The sequence below is a fragment of the Arachis hypogaea genome, chromosome 9, assembly GCF_003086295.3.
Source record: "Arachis hypogaea cultivar Tifrunner chromosome 9, arahy.Tifrunner.gnm2.J5K5, whole genome shotgun sequence".
NCBI lineage: Eukaryota > Viridiplantae > Streptophyta > Magnoliopsida > Fabales > Fabaceae > Arachis > Arachis hypogaea.
In genome coordinates, this window is record NC_092044.1 from 77,343,064 (window position 1) to 77,354,256 (window position 11,193).

An 11,193-nucleotide genomic window follows, 5' to 3' on the forward strand; every position below is an offset into this window, starting at 1 on the left:
TGCAAGTTCCATAGACTTCCATTGGAAGATCCTCATCAGTTTTTAGCTGAATTCTTGCAAATCTGTGACACTGTCAAGACTAATGGGGTTGACCCTGAGGTCTACAGACTTATGCTATTCCCTTTTGCTGTAAGAGACAGGGCTAGAACATGGTTGGACTCACAACCTAAAGAAAGCCTGAACTCTTGGGAAAAGCTAGTCAATGCCTTCTTGGCAAAGTTCTTTCCACCTCAAAAATTGAGTAAGCTTAGAGTGGAAGTCCAAACCTTCAGACAGAAGGAAGGAGAATCCCTCTATGAAGCTTGGGAAAGATACAAATAATTAATCAGAAAGTGTCCCTCTGATATGCTTTCTGAATGGAGCATCATAGGTATTTTCTATGATGGTCTGTCTGAACTGTCCAAGATGTCTTTGGATAGCTCTGCTGGAGGATCTCTTCATCTGAAGAAGACGCCTACAGAAGCTCAGGAACTAATTGAAATGGTTGCAAATAACCAATTCATGTACACTTCTGAAAGGAATCCTGTGAACAATGGGACAAATCAGAAGAAAGGAGTTCTTGAGATTGACACTCTGAATGCCATATTGGCTCAGAACAAAATATTGACTCAACAAGTCAATATGATTTCTCAAAGTCTGTCTGGAATGCAAAGTGCACCAAGCAGTACTAAGGAAGCTTCATCTGAAGAAGAAGCTTATGATCCTGAGAATCCTTCAATGGAAGAGGTGAAATACATGGGAGAACCCTATGGAAACACCTATAATCCTTCATGGAGAAATCATCCAAATCTCTCATGGAAGGATCAACAGAGACCTCAACAAGGTTTCAACAAGAAAAATGGTGGAAGAAACAGGTTTAGCAGTGGCAAGCCTTTTCCATCATCTTCTCAGCAACAGACAGAGAGTTCTAAGCAGAACACCTCTGACTTAGCAACCATGGTCTCTGATCTAATCAAAACCACTCAAAGTTTCATGATTGAAACAAGGTCCTCCATTAGAAACTTGGAGGCACAAGTGGGTCAGCTGAGCAAGAAAATTACTGAACTCCCTCCTAGTACTCTTCCAAGCAATACAGAAGAAAATTCAAAAGAAGAGTGCAAAGCCATCAACATGGCCGAATTTGGAGAGGAGGAAGAGGCAGTGAATGCCACTGAGGAAGACCTCAATGGACGTCCACTGGCCTCCAATGAGTTCCCCAATGAGGAACCATGGGAATCTGAGGCTCAAAATGAGACCATAGAGATTCCATTGGACTTACTTCTGCCATTCATGAGCTCTGATGAGTATTCTTCCTCTGAAGAGGATGAGTATGTCACTGAAGAGCAAGTTGCTAAATACCTTGGAGTAATCATGAAGCTAAATGACAAGTTATTTGGAAATGAGACTTGGGAGGATAAACCCCCTTTGCTCACCAAAGAACTAGATGACTTGTCTAGGAAGAAACTGCCTCAAAAGAGACAGGATCCTGGGAAGTTTTCAATACCTTGTACCATAGGCACCATGACCTTTAAGAAGGCCTTGTGTGACCTAGGGTCAAGTGTAAACCTCATGCCTCTCTCTGTAATGGAGAAGCTAGGGATCTTTGAGGTGCAAGCTGCAAAAAATCTCACTAGAGATGGCAGACAATTCAAGAAAACAAGCTCATGGACTTGTAGAGGATGTTCTGGTAAAAGTTGAAGACAATTACATCCCTGCTGATTTCATAGTCCTAGAGACTGGGAAGTGCATGGATGAATCCATCATCCTTGGCAGACCCTTCCTAGCCACAGCAAAGGCTGTGATTGATGTTGACAGAGAGAATTGATCATTCAAGTGAATGATGAATCCTTTGTGTTTAAGGCTCAAGGATATCCCTCTGTCACCATGGAGAGGAAGCATGAAGAGCTTCTCTCAAAACAGAGTCAAACAGAGCCCCCACAGTCAAACTCTAAGTTTGGTGTTGGGAGGCCACAACCAACTTCTAAGTTTGGTGTTGAACCCCCACATTCAAACTCTAAGTTTGGTGTAGGGAGGTTCCAACATTGCTCTGAATATCTGTGAGGCTCCATGAGAGCCCTCTGTCAAGCTACTGACATTAAAGAAGCGCTTGTTGGGAGGCAACCCAATGTTATATTTTATCTATTTTTCCTTTGTTATTTTATGTTTTCTGTAGGTTGATGATCATGAGAAGTCACAAAATCAATTGAAAAAGCAAAAACAGAATGAAAAATAGAAAGAAAAATAGCACACCCTGGAGGAAGATCCTGCTGGCGTTTAAACGCCAGTAAGGCTAGCAGATGGGCGTTTAACGCCCAGTCTGGCACCATTCTGGGCGTTTAACGCCAGAAAGGGGCACCAGACTGGCGTTAAACGCCAGAAAAGGGCAAGAAGTTGGCGTTAAATGCCAGAAAGGGGCACCAGCCCGGCGTTTAACGCCAGAATTGGCATGAAGAGCAATTTTGCTCGCCACTTGGTGCAAGGATGACTTTTCCTTGACACCTCAGGATCTGTGGACCCCACAGGATCCCCACCTACCCCACCACTCTCTCTCTTCTTCACCCATTCACCAATCACCTCAACTCCTCTTCCCCAAAAACCCTTCACCTATCAAATCCCATCTTTCTCTTCACCACTCACATCCATCCTTCATAAAACCCCACCTACCCCACCATTCAAATTCAAACCACTTTCCCACCCAAACCCACCCTCCCATAGCCGAACCCTACTCCTCTCCCCACTCCTATATAAACCCATCTTCACTCCTTCATTTTCACATAACCTAAACACTACTTCTCCCCCTTTGGCCGAACCGCAAAGCCATTTCCATCTCCTTCATTTCTTCTTCTTCTACTCTCTTCTTTCTTCTTTTGCTTGAGGACGAGCAAACCTTTTAAGTTTGGTGTGGTAAAAGCATTGCTTTTTGTTTTTCCATAACCATTTATGGCATCCAAGGCCGGAGAAACCTCTAGAAAGAGGAAAGGGAAGGCAAAAGCTTCCACCTCCGAGTCATGGGAGATGGAGAGATTCATCTCAAGGGTGCATCAAGACCACTTCTATGAAGTTGTGGCCTTGAAGAAGGTGATTCCCGAGGTCCCTTTCAAACTCAAAAAGAGTGAATATCCGGAGATCCGACATGAGATCTGAAGAAGAGGTTGGGAAGTTCTTACCAACCCCATTCAACAAGTCGGAATCTTAATGGTTCAAGAGTTCTATGCCAATGCATGGATCACCAAGAACCATGATCAAAGTGTGAACCCGGATCCAAAGAATTGGCTTACTATGGTTCGGGGGAAATACTTGGATTTTAGTCCGGAAAATGTAAGGTTGGCATTCAACTTGCCCATGATGCAAGGAGATGAACACCCTTACACTAGAAGGGTCAACTTTGATCAAAGGTTGGACCAAGTCCTCACAGTCATTTGTGAAGAGGGCGCCCAATGGAAGAGAGATTCAAGAGGAAAGCCGGTTCAATTGAGAAGGCATGACCTCAAACCCGTGGCTAGGGGATGGTTGGAGTTTATCCAACGCTCAATCATTCCCACTAGCAACCGGTCTGAAGTTACTATAGACCGGGCTATCATGATTCATAGCATCATGATTGGAGAAGAAATAGAAGTTCATGAGGTGATATCCCAAGAACTTTATAAGGTGGCGGACAAGTCCTCTACCTTGGCAAGGTTAGCCTTTCCTCATCTCATTTGTCACCTCTGTTATTCAGTTGGAGTTGACATAGAGGGAGACATCCCCATTGATGAGGACAAGCCCATCACTAAGAAGAGGATGGAGCAAACAAGAGACCCCTCTCATCATCAAATCCCTGAGATGCCTCAAGGGATGCACTTTCCTCCACAAAACTATTGGGAGCAACTAAACACCTCCCTAGGAGAATTGAGTTCCAACATGGGACAACTAAGGGTGGAGCACCAAGAACATTCCATTCTCCTCTATGAAATTAGAGAAGATTAAATAATCATGAGAGAGGAGCAACAAATACAAGGAAGAGACATTGAGGAGCTCAAGCACTCCATAGGATCTTCAAGAGGAAGAACAAGCCGCCATCACTTGGACCCGTTCTTTAATTTCCTTGTTCTTTATTTTTCTGTTTTTTGAATTTTAGTGCTTATGTTTATCTATGTTTGTGTCTTGTGATCATTAGTGTCTTAGTGTCTATGCCTTAAAGTTATGAATGTCCTATGAATCCATCACCTCTCTTAAATGAAAAAATGTTCTTAAATTGAAAAAGAGAAGAATTGCATGAATTTTGAATTTTATAACAGTTTAATTATTTTGATGTGGTGGCAATACTTTTGTTTTCTGAATGTATGCTTAAACAGTGCATATGTCTTTTGAATTTGTGGTTCATGAATGTTGGCTCTTGAAAGAATGATGAAAAAGGAGACATGTTACTGAGGATCTGAAAAATCATAAAAATGATTCTTGAAGCAAGAAAAAGCAGTGAATACAAAAAAAAAGAGAAGAAGAAAAAAATGAAAAAAAGGGAGAAAAGAAAACGAAAAAAAAGAAAGAAAGAAATAAAGTTGTGATCCAAGGCAAAAAGAGTGTGCTTAAGAACCCTGGACACCTCTATTTGGGGACTCTAGCAAAACTGAGTCACAATCTGAAAAGGTTCACCCAAATATGTGTCTGTGGCATGTATGTATCCGGTGGCAATACTGGAAGACAGAGTGCTTTGGGCCACGGCCAAGACTCAATAAGTAGCTGTGTTCAAGAATCATCATACTTAACTAGGAGAATCAATGACACTCTCTGGATTCTGAGTTCCTAAAGAAGCCAATCATCCTGAATTTCAAAGGATAGAGTGAGATGCCAAAACTGTTCAGAGGCAAAAAGCTAAAAGCCCCGCTCATCTAATTAATACTGATCTTCATAGATGTTTTTGGAATTCATTGCATATTCTCTTCTTTTTATCTTATTTGATTTTCAGTTGCTTGGGGACAAGCAACAATTTAAGTTTGGTGTTGTGATGAGCGGATAATTTGTACACTTTTTGGCATTGTTTTTAGTATGTTTTTAGTATGATCTAGTTAGTTTTTAGTATATTTTTTTATTAGTTTTTAGTTAAAATTCACTTTTCTGGACTTTACTATGAGTTTGTGTGTTTTTCTGTGATTTCATGTATTTTCTGGCTGAAATTGAGGGACCTGAGCAAAAATCTGATTCAGAGACTAAAAAGGACTGCAGATGCTGTTGGATTCTGACCTCCCTGTACTCGAAGTATATTTTCTGGCGCTACAGAAGCCCAATTGGCGCGCTCTCAACGGCGTTGGAAAGTAGACATCCTGGGCTTTCCAGCAATATATGATAGTGCATACTTTGCCCAAGATTTGATGTCCCAAACCGGCGTTCAAAGTCACCCTCAGAATTCCCAGCGTTAAACGCCGGAACTGGCACAAGAATGGGAGTTAAACGCCCAAACTGGCACCAAAGCTGGCGTTTAACTCCAAGAAGAGTCTCTACACGAAAATGCTTCAATGCTCAGCCCAAGCACACACCAAGTGGGCCCGGAAGTAGATTTTTATGTCATTTACTAATCTCTGTAAACCCTAGTCTACTAGTTCTCTATAAGTAGGACCTTTTACTATTGTATTTTCATCTTGGTAGCTATCTTTGTTCTTATGCTATCTTAGATCATTGGGAGGCTGGCCTCATGGCCATGCCTAGACCTTGTTCTTATGTATTTTCAACGGTGGAGTTTCTACACACCGTAGATTAAGGTGTGGAGCTCTGCTGTACCTCGAGTATTAATGCAATTACTATTGTTCTTCTATTCAATTCCGCTTGTTCTTGTTCTAAGATATCACTTGTTCTTCAACTTGATGAATGTGATGATCTGTGACACTCATCATCATTCTCACCTATGAACGTGTGCCTGACAACCACCTCCGTTCTACCTTAGATTGAGTGGGTATCTCTTGGATTCTTTAACCGGAATCTTCGTGGTATAAGCTAGAACTGATGGCGGCATTCAAGAGAATCCGGAAGGTCTAAACCTTGTCTGTGGTATTCTGAGTAGGATTCAATGATTGAATGACTGTGACGAGCTTCAAACTCTTGAGGGCTGGGCGTTAGTGACAGACGCAAAAGAATCACTGGATTCTATTCCAACCCGATTGAGAACCGACAGATGGATAGTCGTGTCGTGACAGGGTGCGTTGAACATTTCCACTGAGAGGATGGGAGGTAGCCACTGACAACGGTGAAACCCTTGCATACAGCTTGCCATGGAAAGGTGCAAGAAGGATTGGATGAAGACAGTAGGAAAGCAGAGAGACGGAAGGGACCAAGCATCTTCATACGCTTATCTGAAATTCCTACCAATGAATTACATAAGTATCTCTATCTTTATCTTTATGTTTTATTCATCATTCATAACCATTTGAGTTTGCCTGACTAAGATTTACAAGGTGACCATAGCTTGCTTCATACCAACAATCTCTGTGGGATCGACCCTTACTCGCGTAAGGTTTATTACTTGGACGACCCAGTACACTTGCTGGTTAGTTGTGTGAAGTTGTAGTGATCACAATTTCATCCACCAATGCCACACGGCCAAACATTAGCGTGCCACACGCCTGCAACCCTGTTTCTTCGGCAAAGTATACTTCCCAGCTACCATGTGCGTACCACATGCCCAGCATGGCATGCCGCATGCCAGCTCCATTCCAAGGGTGTTCTACATGCCATATGTGGTATTGCAAATGCCAACACCAGACCACCTTCCAGGGACTTCTATTTTTGGCATTTTAAGTAGTGTTTTACACACCAATTCAAGGGCGTGGAACACCAGGCCAACATTCTAAAGGCTTCAATTCCCAGAAACAAAATGAGTGCACAACACGCCAAGGCTAAGGTGTGATACACTCCCAAGGAAAGACTCCCAGGCCAAGATTGATAGTGGCATGCAACATGTAAAGAGGGTGGCATGTCACACGTCCAAGGACACATTTCTAGGATTAAGCAATTTTTGTGGCGTGCCACACACCAATCAACAAAAGGCTTGCCGTTTTTACACGCCTTCGAAGCTTCATCCAATGCTAAAAGTTAACGTGAAACACACCAAGGAGTGGGTGTGCCACACACCCAAGATGGACCTTCCCAGGGGCTTGGAAAAATTGGCGTGCAACACGCCAAGGAGTGGACATGCCACATGCCCAAGATGGCTGCTCCCAGGGATTGAAAAATTATGACGTGCCACACGCCAATGATGGGGTGTGCCACACGCTCAATGCCCATAAATAAAATCAAGCATCACTTCAAGCCCATATTGCCTACTGAAGGATTGAATTGCTAAGTTTCGGGTCTAAATCACAAGGAGAGTTGAAGATTAATTACAGAAAATATGCTTTGATTTTGTTAGATTTTAATTTGAATTTAATTTTTAGGTTTTGTTTTATGATTTTGTATAAAAGGTTCTTAAAAACTTTGACGGAAGACCTTTTTCCGTTTTTCAGATATTTTTTTTGTTTTGAAGCTAGCATGAGTCACTAATCTCATTGGATAAGGTTAGGAGCTCTGCTGATTCTAATGGATTAATATTATAGCATTTCTATTTTTGATCAATGCTTTGATGTTTTCTTAAGAAAGAGTTTTTATTTTTCATCACAAGGGTTTGAATCTATTGGGAAACAGTTCCTGTAAGAACCTAGTTTTTGGGTATACGAGATCTAAGATCTTTTCTGAAGATACGGAGTTTTTCGGAAGATCAGTGAAGGGAACAACTCTACTATATCATCAAGCACCTCAATCTATATCATCATTATGTCATCAATAAGCAAGAACTTCTTTTGAGATAAGCTTGATGACACAGTCGCAAAGAACCTAGTTTTGAGCCGTATCGGTTATGAGTTTTTTATTCTGGTTTCCGTAGTTAGTCTCTGTTTTATGAGCCGGACTCAATTCATGAAAGAAGAGAAATAGTAATATGATATTATTATTATATTAATATTAGAGATGCTTGAATAATATTATAATATTACCTGGTCCGCTTTAGTTAAAAATAGGAGAACGATTTAACCGGGTTCACAGTCTACTGGTGCAAGTTCACACCCACAATCTCTGATGACTTTATTAATGATAATGCCTCATCTTATATCTTCTATTCTTATGTTAATAATGTTACTAGTGTCATTTATACTAGTATCTCAGAAAAGAATTTTTAGATGTGTTTTTACGTGTGTTCTGATACATCTAGTTTTAGTAGTTATACACTGGAGATATTTTAATATTATTTTAAACCACCTCCAAACCAACCAATTACAGCCCTCCTCTACCACCCCAATACCCCCTAAGGCTGGCTCATTTGCTCCTTGTGGCCAAAAATAGCAAGAGAGGAAAAGAGAGAAGAGCTCTTGGTTCCTAATCTTCAAAGCTTAATTTCTTCTAAACTAAAACTCAAATCGAAATTCCAATCCGACCAAAATGATCATATCTTCTTTCTCTACATAACGATGTAACATATCAAGGCTAGAAATAAGGTGAGATGTTTGTTCCCTTTCCTTTTGAATTCGGTTTTCAAGAACACATGCATAAACATGTGTTTTCTTGATATTCTTCTATAGATCTCTTACTTAGCTTGACTTGTGGGCCAAAGATCTTCAATTTACAGAAATTTTAAGGTGAGGAATCCCTTCCAAACATGTTGTTTAAGATTCGGTCAGTTGAGGTTTTATGGATTCAAAGTTGTTCTTGATGTGTTTTAGAAGGAAAAAGTGCTTAAAGAACACCTTGAAGCATAACCGAAAATAGGAGCAGCAAATCAAGGTAGGGTTTGGTGAAATTAATCTTGATTAATTGTGTTTAATTTGTTTGATTTTGATATGATTTGTTTATGCTTGAAATTGATAGCTTATATGATTATTCTTGGTGAAAGTTTGTTGAAATTTTGATGAAATTTGATGATATTCAAGCTATGAAATATGTTCTTGAGTGCAGCTGGAAAAACGAACCCTAGAACTCAAATTAGGGTTAATTTTGTGTTGAAATTAAGTGGAAAAGATGGGGCTTTAGTGGCTGCCAATTTATTATGAATTTTGGTAAAAATCGATTACTGAAAAGATTGAAAAATGGGTGAAAACAGAAAAAGAATCTGAGAAATTTATGAAGAATACGAAGAACATTTTGAGTGTGGTGAAGAACAATGAAGAACACCTTTTTTATCTTAAAAAGGGCAAGGATGTAATTATTTTGGTGTTTGAGGGGTTAATTTGTAAATATTAAAAGTTAGGGTGGTTAAAGTAAATAAATTAAAAGTTACGGGTGGTAAAAAGTGAATTTATAAAGTTAAGGTAAAAGTAAGTTAATTTTCAACAATTTAATAATAAAATAATATAGAAAAGGCAATTTTTCGTAAAAGCTTTAGAAATACAACTTTTAGTGCAGAATCTCATAATTACCTTCATAAAACTCTTAGGGAATGGTAATAACATATTAGTGAGGCAAAGGCAAAGGAAAGATAAAAAGTTGAAGAAAAGATAAAAATTGAAGAAAAAGTCGGTAAAATTTTAATGACAGAAATAAATGGTGATTCGTGAACAAACTACGAGCAACATAGTTAGTATTTGAAAGGTCATTTGTTTCATTAAGGTAAAGAGAAAAGAGAAATCAGAGCAGAGAAAAGAGACAAAGAGAAAAGAGTAATATAATAAAGAGAATAGAGAACAAGCAGAGGGCCTGTTGAAAGGTCATTTGTTTCATTAAGGCAACTCCAGAAATATTTGTATGTTCATGTACTACACTGAAGCAATCAGATAGATGGTGGTGCGACCATTGAGAATGCTTTCCTGGGATACCTAGCTATAATGCTATGCTGTAAGACAGAGGTTGCTTATAGAGGTATCAAGATTAGTGTGCTCCTATAAGACAAAGAGTGCTTACAGTGAGTGTGTTGTACTCATGTAAGACAGAAACTGCTTACAGTGAGTGTGTTGTACTCCTATAAGACAAATGTTGCTTACAATGAGTATATTGGACATATAGGTTAACAAATGCGGCCCTGCAAGACAAAGGTTGCTTGCAATGGGTACCCTGCAAGACAAAGTGTAACATCCAAAGTTTTTAAAAATTAAATAGTTAAGTTATTTATGAATTATTATATTTGTTGAGATTTTATTTTTAAGAAAACTATTTTATCAAAAGTAATTAAATAAAATTTTATTATTATTAAAGTTTAACTTAATTATATTTATTCTATTAATCTGAACTATTTCTTAGAAATTATTTTATTAGGAAAAATTAAATTAATTTTTATAATTATTATTATCATTTGAATTTGGATAAATTAAGGTTATTATATAATTTTTCTATAATAAGATATTTTACATAATTGATTTTATGATAACTAAAATTTAAATTAATTAGGATTTTTTATATTTTTTATTATAACAAGATATTTTGAGAAAGGATAAAATTATTATTACTATTATTAATATTTTTTATTTGCTTTGATTAAAATAAAGTTTAGTTAATATTATTATTATTGAGTTCAAAATCTGCCGATGAGTAAATATCGGTACTCTTCGCTGACCTTAGCTTTACTAATGCTTCATTGTATATCTTTTATCATTATGTTACTAAAGTCATTTATATTAGTACTCATGTATATTTATCCCTATATATATTATTACTTGTGTTTTAATATATCCAGCTTTCATAATTATCTGTTTAAGATATTTATAACTTGAATCGCTGACTCAGCAGCCTTATCTTGTGACACTTAACGCACCCCCCCCACATGTCATTTAACCAATAATTCCTCATCATTGATCATCAAAACAGCCATGCAGAGGTTCATTTGGGTAAGGAAAAGAAAAGATAACTAAGAGATAGAAAGGAAAAAACCGTGAAACCCCTAAATGTACCGAGTTCAATTTCTTGAGATTCGTAACTCCAATAAAATATCTAATCTGATAAAAGTGTTTGTATCTTTCTTCTCTAGACATTGGAATCACTTTTTTTTGGTAGAATTTGATGGTGACATAGCTCCCCTTCCCCTTGAGTTTGGCCAATTGGAGTTCTAGAAGGCACAGACGATTTCTGATATTTTCTTCTTTAGCAGCTCCGTCAAAAAGCTTCTCCAGAGTTTTCGTTGTTTTGATTTCATATGGAGGTAGTGTTTCGGCAAATTCTCAATGAATAAATGTGTATTAAATAAGTAATTTGATATTGTGATTGATTGTTGATTGAATTTGACTAAAT

The 11,193-nt window shown here is 38.4% G+C and overlaps 1 non-coding gene across 1 annotated transcript; it reads right to left on the reverse strand.

Moving 5' to 3' along the window:
* Positions 1 to 243: 243 nt before the first annotated feature.
* Positions 244 to 351, reverse strand: LOC112714233 (small nucleolar RNA R71). The gene has a single exon (XR_003159186.1). It is a non-coding gene; the product is annotated as a small nucleolar RNA R71 (small nucleolar RNA).
* Positions 352 to 11,193: the final 10,842 nt, after the last annotated feature.